The sequence below is a fragment of the Melospiza georgiana genome, chromosome 2, assembly GCF_028018845.1.
Source record: "Melospiza georgiana isolate bMelGeo1 chromosome 2, bMelGeo1.pri, whole genome shotgun sequence".
Lineage (NCBI taxonomy): Eukaryota > Metazoa > Chordata > Aves > Passeriformes > Passerellidae > Melospiza > Melospiza georgiana.
This window is the reverse complement of record NC_080431.1, coordinates 106,857,859-106,875,159: the sequence shown is the minus strand read 5'-3', so window position 1 is coordinate 106,875,159 and position 17,301 is coordinate 106,857,859.

The following is a 17,301-nucleotide window of genomic DNA, read 5'->3' as shown; positions in this document are numbered from 1 at the left end:
TTTCTTCTCAAGAAACCTTTGCTTCCGCTTTGACCCTTTGCTTCTACTTGTGTTCATCTTTTAAAGAGCACTGCAGGTGCTTATCTTTCCTCCATTTTTGTGTTGACTTTCATTTTCACCCACCTCACTGCAGGGATTACTGGGTCCTCTCAGCTCTGTGGAACAGAAACAGGGTGCCTGTTGTGGTCATTGTCCCATGGTGTGTGGTCCAGAGGAGCTGATGCCATTGGTGGAGCAATATTGGCCTTCAGAAGGTGACACAGCCCCTCTACCCCATGCTGGAGGGCCAAGCCTGCAGATAAAATCCTGATGTCAGCCGTGGCTCAGAAACTGAACAGCAGAACATCCTGCAGGTTATCTCACAGGACAAACTCAAAGCTCCATTGCACAGGATACATAGCATAGGCTATTCCTATAACCAAAATGCCTTTTGGTTGTAGGAAGGGCAGCAGACATCAGCATCATCAGTGCCCATGGGAAAGATGGGAAATGCAGCCCCTTTCACAGAATCCTTCAGTCTGGGAAAGACCTTTAAGATGACTGAGTCCAACCACAAACCTTACACTGCAGTTCTGAGGCAAGGTTAACTCAGCTCCTGGAGGGGTACACAGACTTCAGAACCCTTACATTCCTTTAGTGAGTGAAAATGTACATCAGCTGGAGAAGGTTCAGCTGATTCTGAAAGGGCCTCAACAACTATGAACTTCAGGGACAGATACCCATATGTGGAGCAGCAGCCTTTGCTAAGTCAGGTTAAAAAACAAGGCAGACATTTCAGGTTCTGTTGTACAAAGCAAAGGATTTGAGTTGTAGATGAACAAACTCCAGAGGTGCCAGAAGGAAATGTTACCATGTCTGCCTGATTCTCCTCTGCTGACAGCTCTGGTCATGTGTCGCTATAGGACACAAAATAACATGATGTGGACACACAGTTCTTTCAAGAGTACTTTTAATTTTTGATTCTAACATTTATAGATTTCTAAAAGTGACAGTGGATTGGAGGATGACAGTGCCACTCCTCCAATGACACTGGATAAACCAACAGTTTATAAAATTGCACTTCTTCTATAAAAGAATGCAAAACAATAAGTTATTTACATAAAGTGTGTGAGAAAGTTTGTTACAATAATGTAAATATCAGAAGGCTTAGAAAAACTTAAAAAAACAGGGTGATAGTCATGGACCTCCAATCACATAGATAAATCAGTGAGTTTGACAGAGACAAATTATTTGAGCTGTTTAACCTCCTCCCACTGCCTTTGCTTAAGACAATTTGGAGGCTAACTGATGCAGGGTGGTAAACTGAATCATCCCAGAAAGAGCCTAACACTCATCAATGGGAGAGGCAATTATCCTTGTAAGTGCTGTTGCTGGATTTGAAATGCTGCATTTGTACATCCATTTCATGGAAAAAGAGGCAGAGCTTCAACAGTCCCTCTGCTAGAGTGTGGGCACAGGAAGCACCGTAGAAGTACTTGCAAAACTATGTTTATATGAAAGGATGTGATCTATACTGATGCAAGAAACTCACAATGTCAGTAAAAACTTGTGATAGAAAAAGGAATCTTTAAACTTGGTTTAATGTTTCAATACAATGAAAGCAACTGGTTCTTCATTTTTCATTGCGATGGACAGAAAGCAAAAAGAAATAACTATAAAGAAAAGGAACATTCACACAAAGGAAGGAAAAAATTAAATATGAGAGGAAAAATAATATTAACTGATCATTTAAAATAATGCCAAAACCTAGACTTAATTCATTCACTCTCAGGAAGAGAGGTATCTCCAGTTCCCTGTAGAAGAAATTTAGATTTCCTCTGTGTGCTCTGCCTAAACAAAGCTATGCTTCAGTCAAAGATGGAGCACTAGATGAAAATTCAGAGGAACTGGGTGAAATTACAGGAAAGGAAAACCAACTATTTGAGTTTTTGAACTGTTCAGCAGAGTTCAAGCTAACAGGACAAATTTGTGTTAGAAAAATAAGTCATAAATTTTCAGTGCTATAGGCAACTGTACACCACATTTCTCACAAGTTTGGATACTCAGATAAGAACCAGAAGAATCAGCTAAAATTGTTCAGATTTCAAAGGAATGTACATGTTTAATAATGAAATTAAAACCTGTTTTTCAGCTATAGCATAATACACAGTTGGATATACATGCAAGTCAGCCTTTTCCACTATAAATCTGTGGATTTTTCACCAACCACCAGTAATAAACTACTCATTTCAGGAAAGGGGGGTCATTATTGTAAGAAAAGGAACATCTGTATCACTGTAAAAGAAATTAATAAGGGGATTTGATTGTTCTCTGGATTATGACAGCAACTATAAAAAGAAATAAATACAGTCACGACAATGAAATAAAGATAACAAAACTGAATTGTAATTTTAGTGCTTATTCAGGTGGACAAATTTCTACATAAAAAAGAATACCAGGTGTGCCAGAAGCTTTCATGCTCTTAAGAGGAAAGCTTAGACAAAGACTCTTATCAGTACAGAAGCAATAAAAGAGAAAAGAGAGAGGCTTTCATTAAATCTGAAGCTAACAAGTGTGATTTTATCTTACCTCCAAAGCACTAGATCAGTTTCTGGCAGCCAATAAAGGGCAGAAATACAGAGACAGAATCAAACTATTAATTTTTTAATGTATTGTTACACTTTCCTCCAGTTACAAGTAATCATTTGCCCTGTCTTACCCTTTGAAAGTAACTTAGGAGCAATTGCCTGTGTCAGTAGAATAACAGAAAGGAAATTCACGGTACTTCATAGTAGAACAAAGAGCTGAAAGAACCTTATAAAATTAAGATCCCAAACTGGTGGAAAGGGGGGTAGCCAACAATCAGCATCCTGAGGGAGAGTGGAGGCAGGGAGTGCATTTTCCCTGCTCTGATAAAGTACACATATTTGATTGCAGAGCTTCTCAGCAATGGGAGAAGCTTTTCCCCAAAGGAGTGTTGATGAGCAGTGAGACAAATATGCCTCAAGGACCAGGTAAATGCCACTCTGAGAGCATCTCACAGGCATCCAAGGGCACTGATGGGCAAAGACAAACCTCACAGATCTTGGGCATCAAAAGGAATAGATAAGGATTAAGGAGTTCTGTCTCTAGGGTGAATTTCTGTGGATTTTTCCTTTCCAGTCCTGATTTATAACCCACAACTTCTAGTGCAGGGCTGTCAAGAATTTTGACATTTTGTGTCAAAAATGCCAGTTCAGCTGAAGGGATGCTTCTGATAAGAGGGGTGATTTTTAAAAGATTTATTGTCAGGAAGCTATTTTTTAACTTCAGTTTATGTAAAAACATTTCAGCTTGACATTTCCTACAGGAATTATTTTGCATCTGCTGTTCAAATCAAATTTTGGAATATGAAACATTTTGCAAATCATTAAAATAAAAAAGTAATGTAAATAAAAACATAATGCTTCAAAGTAAGGGAAGTACACACAAATTCATTGGGGTTTTTTGTTGTTTTGTTTGGTTTGGTTTTGTTTTGTTTGGTTTGGTTTTTTGTTTCTGTTTTTGTTTTGTTTTGTTTTTAATAGAAGTTTCTTCTTTTCAGCTTGATTCAGGACACTAGACCTTAGGAAAAGCTGAGGACCTCCTTATGGAACAGGGTTTCCAGAGCCAAAACCATTCTGGAGATTATGGACACAGCAGTGTCCTGGAGGGGAGAGCAGGGGTCCCTTCAGAAGTTGTGCAGTTCATCTGCCTGGGGCATCTCAGGCACTCTGCCCTCAGTGACTCAGACTGCTCCTTTCACATCAGCCAGTGCTGGGCAGGACTCATCATGCATTTCTCCCAACAGGTCACAACACGACAGAAATGTTTTCTGCTCTCTCTGTACTGCTATTACTGGGAAGGAAAAAAAAAAAAAAAAAAAAAAAACAAACTCAAAATCAGAACATGCACACACAAACTTTAATATAATATTATAATTAAAATATTGTAATGTAATTTAAAACCCAAAACACAACATGCTCCAAGACTAGGGATATGCTGTTTTGTGGAGCAAGCAGAAAAGAGCACACATGTATGAAGGCAAAATGTTGTCAGCATGGGCTTTAGGCACTGTGGCACTGAGACTGCCTGTGCCAGCAGCCTGGGCAGGGGTGAAATCCTACACTGCCCACCTACAAAATCAGGGGCACAGCCTGAAACTGTACTTTTTACCTTTATATAAAGACAGCCTGTGAAAAAGCTGAAGCTCCTGTTGGTTTTTTCCCCCTCTAAATGATTAATAGAAATTTTATCTTGAAAGTTACAGTCAGGAAAAAAGATGTTTTCAGTTTCTTGCTGTTTGAAAGCTACCTCAATGCTATAGCTCTTGCTACGTGCATGGGAAATTAGTGGTTCAGAAAACACTGAAAAGCCACAGGCACTGTCTGAGTTTGTAGTGAGCTGTGAAGGTGAAAGAAGAGCACAAACATCCACATTCAATTTCGAATTTTTGTCCTGTACTCCATGCACAAACAGAGCCAAATGGAGAGGTGAAAATGTTTGGTACAGAAGCAAGAGCATCTGGAGCAGAGTTTGGCTGTAAAGAAAACACATAATTATGCTTCAAATAAACATTAGGTACACATTTGTAATAGCTCAAAGATGCACTGTCTGCAGATGAAAACTGGAAGCTGGGCTTCAGCCAAACACCTGAAGTGTGCAGGGATAGCTGCATGGTCTGGAATGTTATGGAATAATGCACAGTCACAGTAAACCAGAAAATTCTGAGATTTGTTAGCAAGAGCAAGGCTGCATGGCATCTCTGGTGCATCTCCCTGTCTTTGGGCAAGTGCTGTCTGTGCCTCTGATCCCTGTGCTGAGGAATTGTGTCCCAGACACAAAACTGCAAATCCAGGGACTTGCCTCTTGTCACGAGGCTGGGGGTGCCCTTGATGAATTGTTTGTGCTTTGAATTACAAACCCTGCTGCATTGTTTGTGGTTCTGCAGAAAAGGAAAAAAACATCCTGAAACAATAACTTGCAAAAGACCCCGTAGCCTTCTTCTGCACACCCCTGGATGTTTTCGCAACCTCTGACAACCTGTGGTGACCCATGAGGAGTTTTCCCTTTGGAACTGGTGTGTCTGGGGTACTTGCACTGTCACCCCAGGGGTTCCAGTGACTCTGCCCCAGCTCACAGAGACAGGCAGGGGCAGCTCAGGCTGCCAGAAGCAAACAAGGCATTGAAGAGAACAACTGGGTACTTCCAATGGCCATTTTTTGTGATTTCCAGTATAAAACAGCCAAGCACTCACATTGTGCTGATATTGCCTTGATAATTAATAACCTGCACCCCTCTGGGGGTTTATGATACTGTTCTCTTAAAATGTTTTGTTTCCTTTGCATGCTCATTTGGACAGAAACAGGGGTCTTGTGAATACAGTGAAGGAGATTGACAATAGCTCTGGTATCTGTTTAGTTTTGGCAAGAACTATTTTGGAAGTCAAGCAGCCTGAGTCTGAGCTTTTTCATCTGTGCAATGGCAGAAGTGCACCTGTGTGGAGGAAAAGGTCCCTCCAGAGATGGATGCAGGAGGACAAGAAACATTAATATTTCTTAATCATCACACAAATAGACAAAAGAATTCTTCTGATGATTGTCCTATTTGAAATTGTATAATTTTTCAATAATACTTTGAGAAGTGGCAACCAAATTCAAATGTTTGTCTTTGCTGGGCAGAACTGTTGTGATTTATTCCAAAGTGTAAGGTTAAAAGCCTTGTGTGCAGAGGGAGTCTGGATAGCTCTATTATCTGGCATTTGTGTTAGCCAAAAGACTGGTTCAGATCAGCTTATTCCTTGAGCACTATGAGCCATAAATTACTAAAAATAATCACATCCTATCAGCATCTGTCACATCATCTTAGCAGCTGTCAGGGGGTACAGCTAGAAATTTGTGACTGTCCAAAGAGCAGAAATGGAGTCTGGAGTAATACAAAAAGTCATCACCAAATAATTGTAAGAATAAGTACACATCAGCCTTAAAAAATAAACAAAGGGCATTATACATTGAACATATATTTATACTTAGAAGTTTCATTTTCTCTGCACTTCTGCCCCCTCAAACCTTTGAATGGAATCTGATAGCCATTCTTCATTTCTTATACTTCAAGCAATTATGCTGAAAAAATGCCACCTTCTCCTAATGCAGCTCTGCCTAAGCCGCACTGACATTCTCCTGACAGCAATAATTCTCATGATCCATTGATATGGAAGATTACAAATTAAGCAAATTTGCAAAGACCTGCCAGAGATGAAAAGCAATTTGAAGTGGAATAGGGTTCTAATGAGTATTGTCGTCTACTGTGTACATACCTTGATTTTATCTGAGTGCAGTTTTCTTCTACTCCTGGCACACATTCATCCTGAGTACTTCAAAGTGTTAATTTGTCATCCTCTTCCACCTGGAGCAAACAGGTGGGCACACACACACCACAGCCATCCTGAGTGGGGCACAGGCTCCTGGGTGGCTGTGGATTTGGGATCCAGTTTGCAGAAGTCTGCAGAGCAGGACTTCCAGGGCATCCCACCTGGCATAGCTCAGGAGGGGTTTGTTTGGCAAAGGCTCCGTGCCCATTTCATTAGGTGAAACTCAGAGCCTGTGTTCCCATAAGGAAGCACAAGCAGTCTCTTTCAGTAAACAGGTTGGAAGGTCCTAATTGTGTCTGTTGAGCTGAAATAGAAATTGCAGCTCCAGATGTCAGATTTTTGGCACTCCTGCATTTCCAGAAGGTCCACACCGACCTGGTGGAGGACTGGGGCAACAAAGATCCATTGAGGTGACTCACCTTAGGCTTGGGCACACCTTGCACATCCCACTTCTGCTCCCTCTGTAGGGAAGGCTGGGGCTGGGCAAGGAGAGATCTGTGGGATGTTTCTATGAGGACTGGGACCTTGAGTATGCAGGACTTGCTTTGGGCTCTCACCCATAGCCAGCAGCTGACATTCAGTAGGAGACCAGCCCCATCTCTGTGGGCTGCTCTGAAGGCAGCAAGCTGATTTCTGGATTTCTGAGGCATTTCTGCAGGAATGAGAACAGCTGCAGCAACAGATCACAGATCCCACCCTGTCTGAGTACCAGCAATGCCTCTTTTCACCCCTGCCTCAGGACACTGCTCTCCCAATGCAATGCACATACTGGATCAAGGTGAATTCCATCAGCATCTGTTTCAGGAAGGAAGGAGCTGATTTAGAGCCACCAGGAACTGCACTCCTGGGAACTTTCTTCTTATTTCTTGAACCATTTTCAAAACAGCTGTTACTTATTCCTCTAACATTTCATCTCAGGACATGGAATAGATATATTCCAGAGTTCCTGAGGGGACAAAAATCATTATACAGAGATTGTTAAAAAATAAAAAGGAAAGAGAAAGAGAAACAGATGTTTTGCATGCTAGTGAGGCAAAGTTGTAGCAAGTGATAATTTTATTAGCCTGACTTGAGAAAACTGGGAAAAACCAGGAAAGCTTTCAGATGTAAGAACCATCAGAGGCAGTGGTGTCAGTGACATGGCTCACACTGTAACCTTAGGCAGCAATTAAGCTCAAAAGGCAGGAGCAATTTTAACATACTATGAGCTAGTCTATAGGGAAAGCTTTTCAACACATCTTTCTCTTGTCTTGACAAATTCATTAAATATTCCCAGATACTTCTTGCATTCCTGATAGCCCGTTTCTCTCCTCCTCCCATCATTTTGTTATTTCCTTAGAATATATTTTTGTTTCACAGGATACATTGTTCATGTTAATGTGTAAGTTGCAGGGTGTGTGGTCTGTCTGAGACCCAAGCCAGCTTTTCTGCTCTTGCTTGGCAGTTCCCATGGCAGCATCTGTTATCTCTCCCTTAGTCTAACATCTCTCTGATTTATCTCTCCTTGCCTCTTCTATTATCTCCTCTTGCCACCAATTTCCTCTTTTCTAGCATCTGACAGGTTGACTAGCACCTTCATATAGGAACTATCACAGCTCCCCCAGCATCCTCCAGCCCTTGCTGACAGCTGAATAATGTGGTACCTGTCCTGGTTCAGAACTGTCATTCCTACATAATAATTTTCAGAGAAATTTTTCTCTGATGCCCTTTGTTTCTGTTCCCTCTCTCTCTCTCAATTCTATCTAGTCAGTTTACACTTTCTCTGATATTTACTCCCCACCAATTCATTCTGACTTTGTAAGTGGAAGCAAGAATTTGGATAAGTTCCACCCAAATGCTGAGCTGTGTATTTGGGGGTAAGGGGGAAGTGTTCGAGTGTCACAACAGAAAATTATTACCTTGTCTGACTGACAGGTAATACTTAGGGGCCAATTTCTGCAGTGCAAACATATGCATGTCCAGAAAGTAATTTGTATAAACATTTGCCAACAATTGCTTGGAGTTTATTATGACTGCAAACTTTCATTTACAAGAGTAAATTCAGTGAAAAACAGCTAATTCAGTGAAATGCTTGTAAAAAGCTACACCGTTATCTCTGTAGAAAAAACAGAAGCCTCAAAATACTTGGTATTTAAGTATTAAATTATGTTAATAATTCAAATTTTTCTTCAAGTCTTATTTTCTGCAAAAATCTCAGATTTGACTCAAAAGTCCAATTTTAAAAGATGTTTTTGCCCCAAAAATATTGAAAATGCGATCTATATCCTAAAGAAAAAACAAACATGCACAACCAAAGAAATTAACAGAGTGCTATAGATATACATGCATGTATATGTGTATGTATTTAAATCTCACAGTTGTCTGAAGTAGGCTTTTATCAGCTTAGTCCAATAAATTAGAATAGTGTAGAAAATGTATTAAAACCAAAAGCATATTTTTAATAATTCTTGGCTATTTTTGCAACACTTGACAAACCTGTTTCCTTTTAAAAAGTGAGGTGTAATGCCTCATGTTTACAAACAGACACAGAGCACAGCATGGTCCCATACTCAGCATGGCTCCCAAATGCACACATGTACTCCTGGCCCTTGCCTTCTCTCACCTTTCCCTGCAGTTCCCACTGCCATGGTGCCCTTTGTGGAAGCTGTTTCTATCCCACTGGAAGTCTATTGCCACGTGTAAAACTCTGAGGAGCTGAGTGTCCCCTGAGAAAACAGAATCAGCAGCCACTTCAGGAGGTCAGGGCCAAGCCTGTGCCCAGGAAAGTCACAGCTCTCATGTGCTCCTGCCCCTATCACCCTTGTCATGCTGCATTTCACAGAATTACAGACCGGCTGGGGACTTCTGAGCACAGACAGCACCCTCAGAGAGAGTCTGCTCTGCTGCCCTGCTCAGGACAGGGGTACTGAGAGCAGCTGCTCCAGGTGTGTCCAGCAAGGCTCAAGACAGAAAAAGCAGAAGATAAATGTTAGAGAAAGGCAGGGCTCAGGCATTGCACAGAACTCCATTTCAGAGCTCCTCTGAAACTGGAAGATGGGGTTGTTCTCATGAAAAGTTTTCATTTAAACAAATATGTGGGATTTATGATGACAAGATCATTAAGTAAAAAGTTCTAACAGCATGTACTCTCAACAGAATACCAGTATATTTTTCTTCTTGTTCTCCTTTTCTTAAAAAAAAAAAGAACCAAACAAAACAACAGAATAACATTGATAATTTCATAAAGAAATTTACTTTTGATCCTATTCTCTTGCATATTATTTTTGTAAGGGCCAGCCATAAATCAACCTGCCACTTCATTTTTTCTTTTCAGTGAAGTGGTAAAAAGTGGATTTTCTGTGGCTAGAAATGTAATTGTGTAGACATAAATAATTTTATTTGTAAAAATTATCCTTAGCCATCCTAGGAATACTCAGCTCAAGATGTGTCTCTGTGTCCTTCAGAGCAATAACTGTAGCAATGAGAATGGGATGGGAGAGTTTAAATGTGATGAGCAATCACTCATTTATTCCCAGCACATGCAATGCACATCCGAAAAAACACAGGAGTCATAACACAGGGGACAGTGTTGTGTACTGGAGAGCCTTTAAAGGCATTAAAATAAAAATACAAACCATTAAAGCTGTTCAGGTATATTTTAACTTCCTGTTTGAGGGACAGACACTGAGGATGGCAGTTGTGCTTTTCTGTCTGATGTCCAGCAAAGGGCTGTGCTTTCAGGCTGCCTCTTATTAGGGATAAGGAAACACAAGCTGATTTTGCAGCAAAAGGATTTTTACTTGGTAGTGATGCCTTGTGAAGGCTGACCTAGAACAGAGGCTAGATGGAGCTAAAGAATAAAGCATGTTTTTATTAGGAGGCCTCAATGGATGCACCTTGGGCAGCACCAGAGCCCAGCCAGGGCTACACCCAAGATGAACCTAAAATGGTCACAAAATGCACGACTGGTCATGAGGTCTCTCACTTTTATGAGTTCTGGTCCATTGGCATATTGGAGTTAATTGTCCAATTATAGCTTCAGCCCATGAAGTCCCATCCTTCTTGTTTTTCTCTCTTCATTCCACCATTGTTTGTGCTCTTGGGCCTGAGATTTGGATCATTTGTCCTTGGTCTCCAGCTAAAGAAGGAATTGTTTTGTCTGCCTGCTCTGTGAAGAGAGCTTACTATCCCCTAATATGAAGCTCAGAAGTACACACCAAAGCAGTACAGAATCTGAAAAATATAAAAGCCAAAACCTAAGGCATCAATACCAAAAAAGGAAGCAGCTTAACATGTGGGGTAGAGTTGAAGATCCAAGGTGCTTGGAAAAGGAGGACCAGGCTGTGCCCTGTGCAGGAGGAAAGGGCCAGACCGAGAGAGGAGGCAGAGCTGAGGCAGAGCAGGAGCAAAGGAGGAGCTGGCTGGCCAGCCTGGCACTGGCACTGCAGCTGCCACACAGAGCTTGCAAATAAAGAGCTTTTGTTTTGCAGCCAGTTGAGGAACTGGATGCGATTTTTACAGGTGAGCTGTAAAAATCCTCTACACAGGAGTGTGTTTTCCCACAGAACAATGTGGTTCATAAATGACTCCAGAGCCACAGGTAAAAAGAATGTGAGACATGCAAGGTGCACCATACACAGTATGTTTCTGACAGATAAGCACTAAATCTGGAGACAAAGGACCACATGGATGCCCAGTAAAGTGATTTGTTCATACAAACTGTCTGGAGGAAATCAAGATTGTAAATCAGAGGCCTTTAGGATCAATATGTTTTCATGTGTATCTGCTGAGAAATGATGGCTTTTGCTTATGCAGCACTGCCCAAGTTTATCATGAAGACAAGAGTTTACGAAGGCTGCTGAACTCCTTTGGCACATCACTTCTTTAAGTCTCACGCTCACAATAAAAACTGTCACATAGCATGGAAAAAACTCCCTGCATCAGGTATTATTCTTCACAAGAAAGCTATACTGTAGTTTAAATTAGCTAGGTGCTTCTGACCCCCTATTTAAAATATGTTTGCACTGACATCCCAAGAAAAGAGTTTTGTTATTTAATTGCACTGTCAGTGCCAATGCTTTCAGCTAAACCCATTTGGAGTTAGACCTTTTAATAGAAAGTGACAATTTAAATTGCCACGATAGCAGCATAAATGGTGCTTAAAGTCATTATTAACCTGATGCTGCAGTTGGCTCCAGACCAGTTTATTAAAGCAAAATCAAGGTGCAGGGAGGAGGGGAAGAGGAAATTAAGCGATGAATCATTAATTCCTTTGCTATTCGCTGTAACAACAGCAGCTGTGGTGAGAGAATTTGCAAGGTGAGGGAGACAATGGATAATCCCGTCCCCGCTTTGCCTGAAGCAGCATCCCTCGGGGAGGAATTCGGGTGTGGGCTGACTGTCCCATGGGATGCTGTCATGCTCTCCTCGCCCACTGCCAGGGTGGGCATTTGGGGTTTTGTCCGGCCGCGAGGGTTAGGCAGGACACCAGTGACACTGAGTCTGAGCACTGGGTTCGGGGCAGGCCCCGGTGTCCCGGCTGCCAGGGCAGATCTCTGGGTTTAACTCCCTGTTTAGGGCAACTGATGCCGGGAGGGGCCCATTGGCGGCGGGGCTCTCTCTGGGGCTCTCCGAGGTGCCCGCGGCCCCGGCAGCCCTGGCCAGCGGCTTCTGGCCGGGTCCCGCAGCTCCGGGGCTGAGGGGGCCCGGCCCTTCCCGCCTCGGGCCCCCGCGGCCCTCACCGCCCCGGGCCCTCCCTGCTCCTTCCCCCGGCCCCTCCGAGCTGCCCTCGCCCCCGGGGCCTCTCCGGCCCTCCCCGCCCCGGGCCCCCTCAGCCCCCGGGCCCGGCCTTATCCGGCACCGCCACCTGCCGACCGCGGCCCGGGCCCGCCGGGGGCGAGGGAGGTGCCGGGGACAGGAGGGTTCTGCCGTGGAGCAGCTCGGGGCTGCCGCAGAGGGGCTGGCACGGTGGCTCTGGGGGAGCTGCACAGCCCGGCTTCCCTGCTCCGCCGGAGCCCTGCCCTCCTGCCGCCCTTCTGCCTCTTGCTGGCCTCAGAATGACCCCTTCGCCTCTAATCAAATAACTTTGTCCCCCACAGAATCAGAGGCCAAGTCAGCTGCCTAGTCACCGCTTAGAGCCAAGCAGCATCCACTTAACTTTACAGCGGGCTGCTGCTATCATAATGGGCAACCAACCTAGTTGCTCAAAGTGTGGACTTCAGCTACTGATTCAACCCCTTATGCAAAGGCAACACTTCTCCCTTAGGTACGTCAGATTCCCCTGTTTTTGGGACTGTCGGTGCCCTGCAAAAGGAAATGGTACAAGACTCATTGCTCAGTACTACCAACCTCTCTATAAGAGAATTCAAGGAAAAGAAGCAAAAGTAACATCTGCTAACTTAAATTTTGGATTTTCAGCGTAAACCTATAACTCCCTTTACTCTGTCTTGAATTACCATCTTTCCAGAAGCCTCCTGAAGCTGGCCACCACAGGTCAGGAGCACCACAGGTCAGGAGCACCACAAGCTTTCTAAGCAGGCATCAGCTGGGAAAGCTGCCCAGCATTCCTCTTGTTTGGAGACATCCCTCACTGCCTCTCCCCAAAGCTCTCCAAGTGTCGCTTTGGTGCTCAAACCCTCTCTCTGCAGCATCACACGCTCATGGAGCCTCCTCCATGAGGACAGAGGGGGAACAGCCATGCACTCCTGAACCAGCCATCATTTGGTCTGTCAGCAGGAATTAACTTGGTCTTGGCTACAACAACCAAAAACCAAAAGGAAACCCTGTGATTTCTGCCCCTTGGACTTGGCAGCCCCAAGTGGGAACAGGACTCCTAATATTGGTTCCTAATATTGATCCCACTAAAAGGATCAGTGATTTAAGACTCACAAGCCTCTTAGTACTAATAAGCTAAGCAGTGGCAGGTCTGATAAGGCTTTGGGCACAGGAATTGACTCCCTCATGCAATGGGGAAGAAAAGCCCACCTGCAGGGAAGCAGCAGGGTGTGCTGGCACAGGGCTCAGTGGTTGAGATGGCATCCCCAGCACTGCTGGGGTGATCTTGCACCACAGGAGGACCCTGGGCATCCAAACATACAACTTTGGGGCAACTAAAGGATGGATATGGCCCCCTCAGCATTGATTCTCTCCTTTAGAGGTGCTCTTCTGGTGTCCAGCCTCCTGATTACTATAGGCACAGCTGTCAGCACTAGCTATCTGCTATTTGCATAACATCTCATTGTATGCTCTTCCAAAAATTATAAATAAATAAATAAGAAGGGGAACAAATGCTATTTTTAGACACTTGGAGCTCAATTAACTTTAAGAGTCTGCTTTGTAATCTGGAATCACTTTCAAGTCAAGAACATGTTAATTTTGTTTTCTTTTATGTAAGAGCTGTGTCATACTGAAGAGACATCACTTGCCAAATGTTTTTGTCTTTCAAGCACCGGTGTATCTCACCGATGGATGTGTGTTCTGGGGGACATCACTTATTTGAACACAGATGGTAAATCAATTCCCCTCCCTGAGGAGCCAGGGATGGTCCTACATGTACAGGGCTTTCTCTTTGCTTTAAAGGTCTTCCACATCAGGAAATGCAAGGCAGCTGGTGCTTAGCTGCTGGTGCACCCTTCCCAGCCTCCTTGTCTCCCTGATGCAAGAGGGAAATCTCTTTTTATGCAGTCCTTTCTGCCACTGATCTCCTGCAAGTGGCCAGGCTGGTTTTATTTCATTGTCTTCAGCTCATTTCCAAAGCTCTCAATGAAGAAAAGGAATATCTAGTCAGAAAAGGAGTTGCTGCTCAGCCACTCTTGGCAGCCCAGCAGCCATTCCTCCTTCAGCCAGAGCCAGGGGAGGAGAGGGGGCTGGTTCCATCTCTCTGTGCAATTCTCAGGAGGCCCCCTTGACCCAGCACACGTTGGGATTCCTGGGAAAGTGTCCAAACCAGGATCCTGCCTGCCAGCCTTGGGAGAGCAGGCACTGAATATCCAAGCTGTGGGGAAAGTTTTGCTCTGCACTTGCAGGTAAAGCTACCTGGCCTCAGTGGCAAGGATCCATCATCCCCAGCCTCACACAGGAGCCAGTCCTGCACTCCTGCTGGGATTCTCTTCAGGCTCACGCAGAAATCCTGGCACAGGACAGCACAGGCTGTTTGTCTTTCTGCAGCAGTCAGCTCTTCTGATCCTTCCCAGGCTCTGTGCCTGCACATGTGAAGTATCTGGGTTTGTGGTGAGAGCCCAGAGCCCCAAGCTGCCCTAACAAGAGGAGGGTCAGGGCTCCTGTTGCTCTGCAGTGACTGTGAGATGCTATCACTGTCCTGGCTTGCTGGGGTCTCTTTGCAAGGTGTTTGTTGTACTACAGAAGATCTTTTCCATGGCAATATGGGGCTGTGGGGTGTTTTCTCCTGCATCCATGTTAGGTTTATTGTGATACTGGTCAGCTGTCCAGTGTGGTGACAGCTTTGGGTACTATTGCAAAGGAGCTGAGTGAGTCTGGACAAGTGCTGGCATTGCTCTGACTACCCACAGAGAATTCACATCGTGCCAGAAACTTTTCAGCACAACTTCTGCGTAAAAAGCCTAAGAAGTAAGGAAATGAAAGTCCTCTCTTAGTAAGGCCATGATAGATAGGCAAAATGGTATTAATGATACCATAATGACATTTAAAAATAGAGTAAATATATAGAATATATATTAATTCTCCTGGTTTCAAGCACTTATTTATTCTTAGCATTCTCTGCCTCTGCCAGTCATTTGACTGGCTGTAACATCCCAGCTTCTGTACCTGTGAGTGCTTGTTAATTATGATTCATGCTTTCAAATGGATACAATCCTGGCATTTGTTTTTCTGGGCTGTGTCAAACAAAATATGTCCTAGTTTTCTTAGAGCTAACTTTACAGTATCATATTAACAAAAAAATTTCTCATGCCAGAGCAAGAGAAAAATCAAGTCTGTGTTATGTCCTTTTGTCTGTCATGAAGTGTCTTTTTACCTGTACTTGTTTCTGGGCACACCCTCATGTGTAGATACCCCTCAGGACCTGTGTAGCACCTGGGAGTCCCAAGAAAATCAGTCACAAGGTGGCTTTTGTGCCTGGATGGGAGCAACTGTACTGAGACCAAGAAATCTAAATAGGACAAGGCAGGACTTTCAGACCCTGTCTGACACTACTTCTATGTTGTTCTTTGAGCTTCTAGCCAACTTGCTAGATTTTAGTTTAAAAATCTCAAAATGTGGCTTTCTGCTTCCTAGGGCAGGAACATCTCTGTGATTCCTGTTGGAAACACTCTCGTCAAGGCTGGTGCTTTGTATCAGGCTTTGATTTTCCAGCAAAACCTTGATTTCAAGCCCTTGGCTCCTCAAAAGAGACTGACTCAGCCTCCTCAGCCCCTGAGCAGCACAGGAGCATTGGCCGTCTCTGACAGACATCCCCCAGGAGAACAAGCACCACCCACAATGGGAGTCACTCATCTGGGGCTGTTAACACCCCACCCTTGGCTCCTCCGGAGCTGGTTACAGGGAACCTCCAACACTGGTTAAACCACAGCAGACAGTGGGGTGAGAGGCAGAGCAGGGGTGAGCAGAGGTGGTAGCTGGGGCTTGGCTCTGCAGAGCTGTGCAGGGACAGCCCAGCACATGACCCTGCACCACCACAGCACCGGAGGGATCTGTTCAAAGCTAGGGCACACGTGCTGTAACTGTAATATAGGATGTGTTTGTTGTGTTTAAATTTTTTTTATGTTTCCTTCTTTACTTGGTGCCAGCAGCTGTAATTCTTTATCCTGATCTTGCCTGGGCTTGTGCTGAGATCATTCTCTAATTTTTATCTTCAATGGAACAGTAACTTTTTTTCCCCAGATTTGCAGATTTCCAGTATTACAAAAGTCTGGTACATGGCCTCTGAACAACCTGTGCTTGTACTATTTAAGGGGTGACCTTATCACTCTCTTCAACTTCCTGAAGGGTGGCTGTGGTGAGCTGGGGGTCGGTCTCTTTCTCCGGGCAACAACAGACAGAACAAGAGGACACAGTCTCAAGCTGCGTCAAGGGAGATGCAAGTTAGAATTAAGAAGGAAGTATTTTACAGAAAGAGTGGTCAAATACTGGAATCATCTACCCAGTGAGGTGGTAGAGTCATCATCCCTCGAAGAGTTAAAAAAAAGACTGGATGTGGCACTTGCTGCCATGATCTAGTTGAATTGTTAGAACATGGGTTGGACTTGATGATCTTACAGGTCTCTTCCAGCCTTGAATTTCTGTGATTCTGTGATTTAAATGCTCTTGGCCTATAGCATTGATTGTCACAGGTCTGGAAAAAACCATCCCCAGCCTTATTTGATACTTATGTTACTTTTATGAAATAAAAACTATCAAAACGCTTGCCTTTTCTGCATCAGCACTTACAGGAAACCAAATCAACTCGTCCCCTCTTCAAACTTCGCAAAAACCAAAGGAAAGGTTTTTATTTGTGTGTATCAACAGCCACTTCTTTTCCCCTGGCCTCTCTACTCCCTTATTGGTTCACTCCTTGGTCAGTTTTCTACCTGTCCTAATTGTTAATGTATTCATTGTATTTCCTATTAACTATATATTATTTAATTTTAATTACTACTTTAACAAGCCAGAGAACAGCAGTGAGAAGCTATCCAGCTTTCCTAACTAGTGACACAGACTTTGGCTTGCAAATAAGGCAGTCAAAGAACTCTCAGGTTGGCATCCAGGCTCTGGGTGCCTTGGCTGTGTCCCAGTGAGGGGGAAATCACCCACATGGGCTGCAGGCACCTGGGCAAGTGGAGCATCCCTCAGCAGAGCAGGGAGGCTCCCACAGCTACAGAAATCCAAGAGGAAGAGGGGGAGATCCTAGAGGATGGGGGGGCTTGCTACTGTGCAGGAGCCTGGAGCTGGTAACTGCTCCTGGCCCTTCCTCACAGATGAATGATGCAGCCAAAATTGGG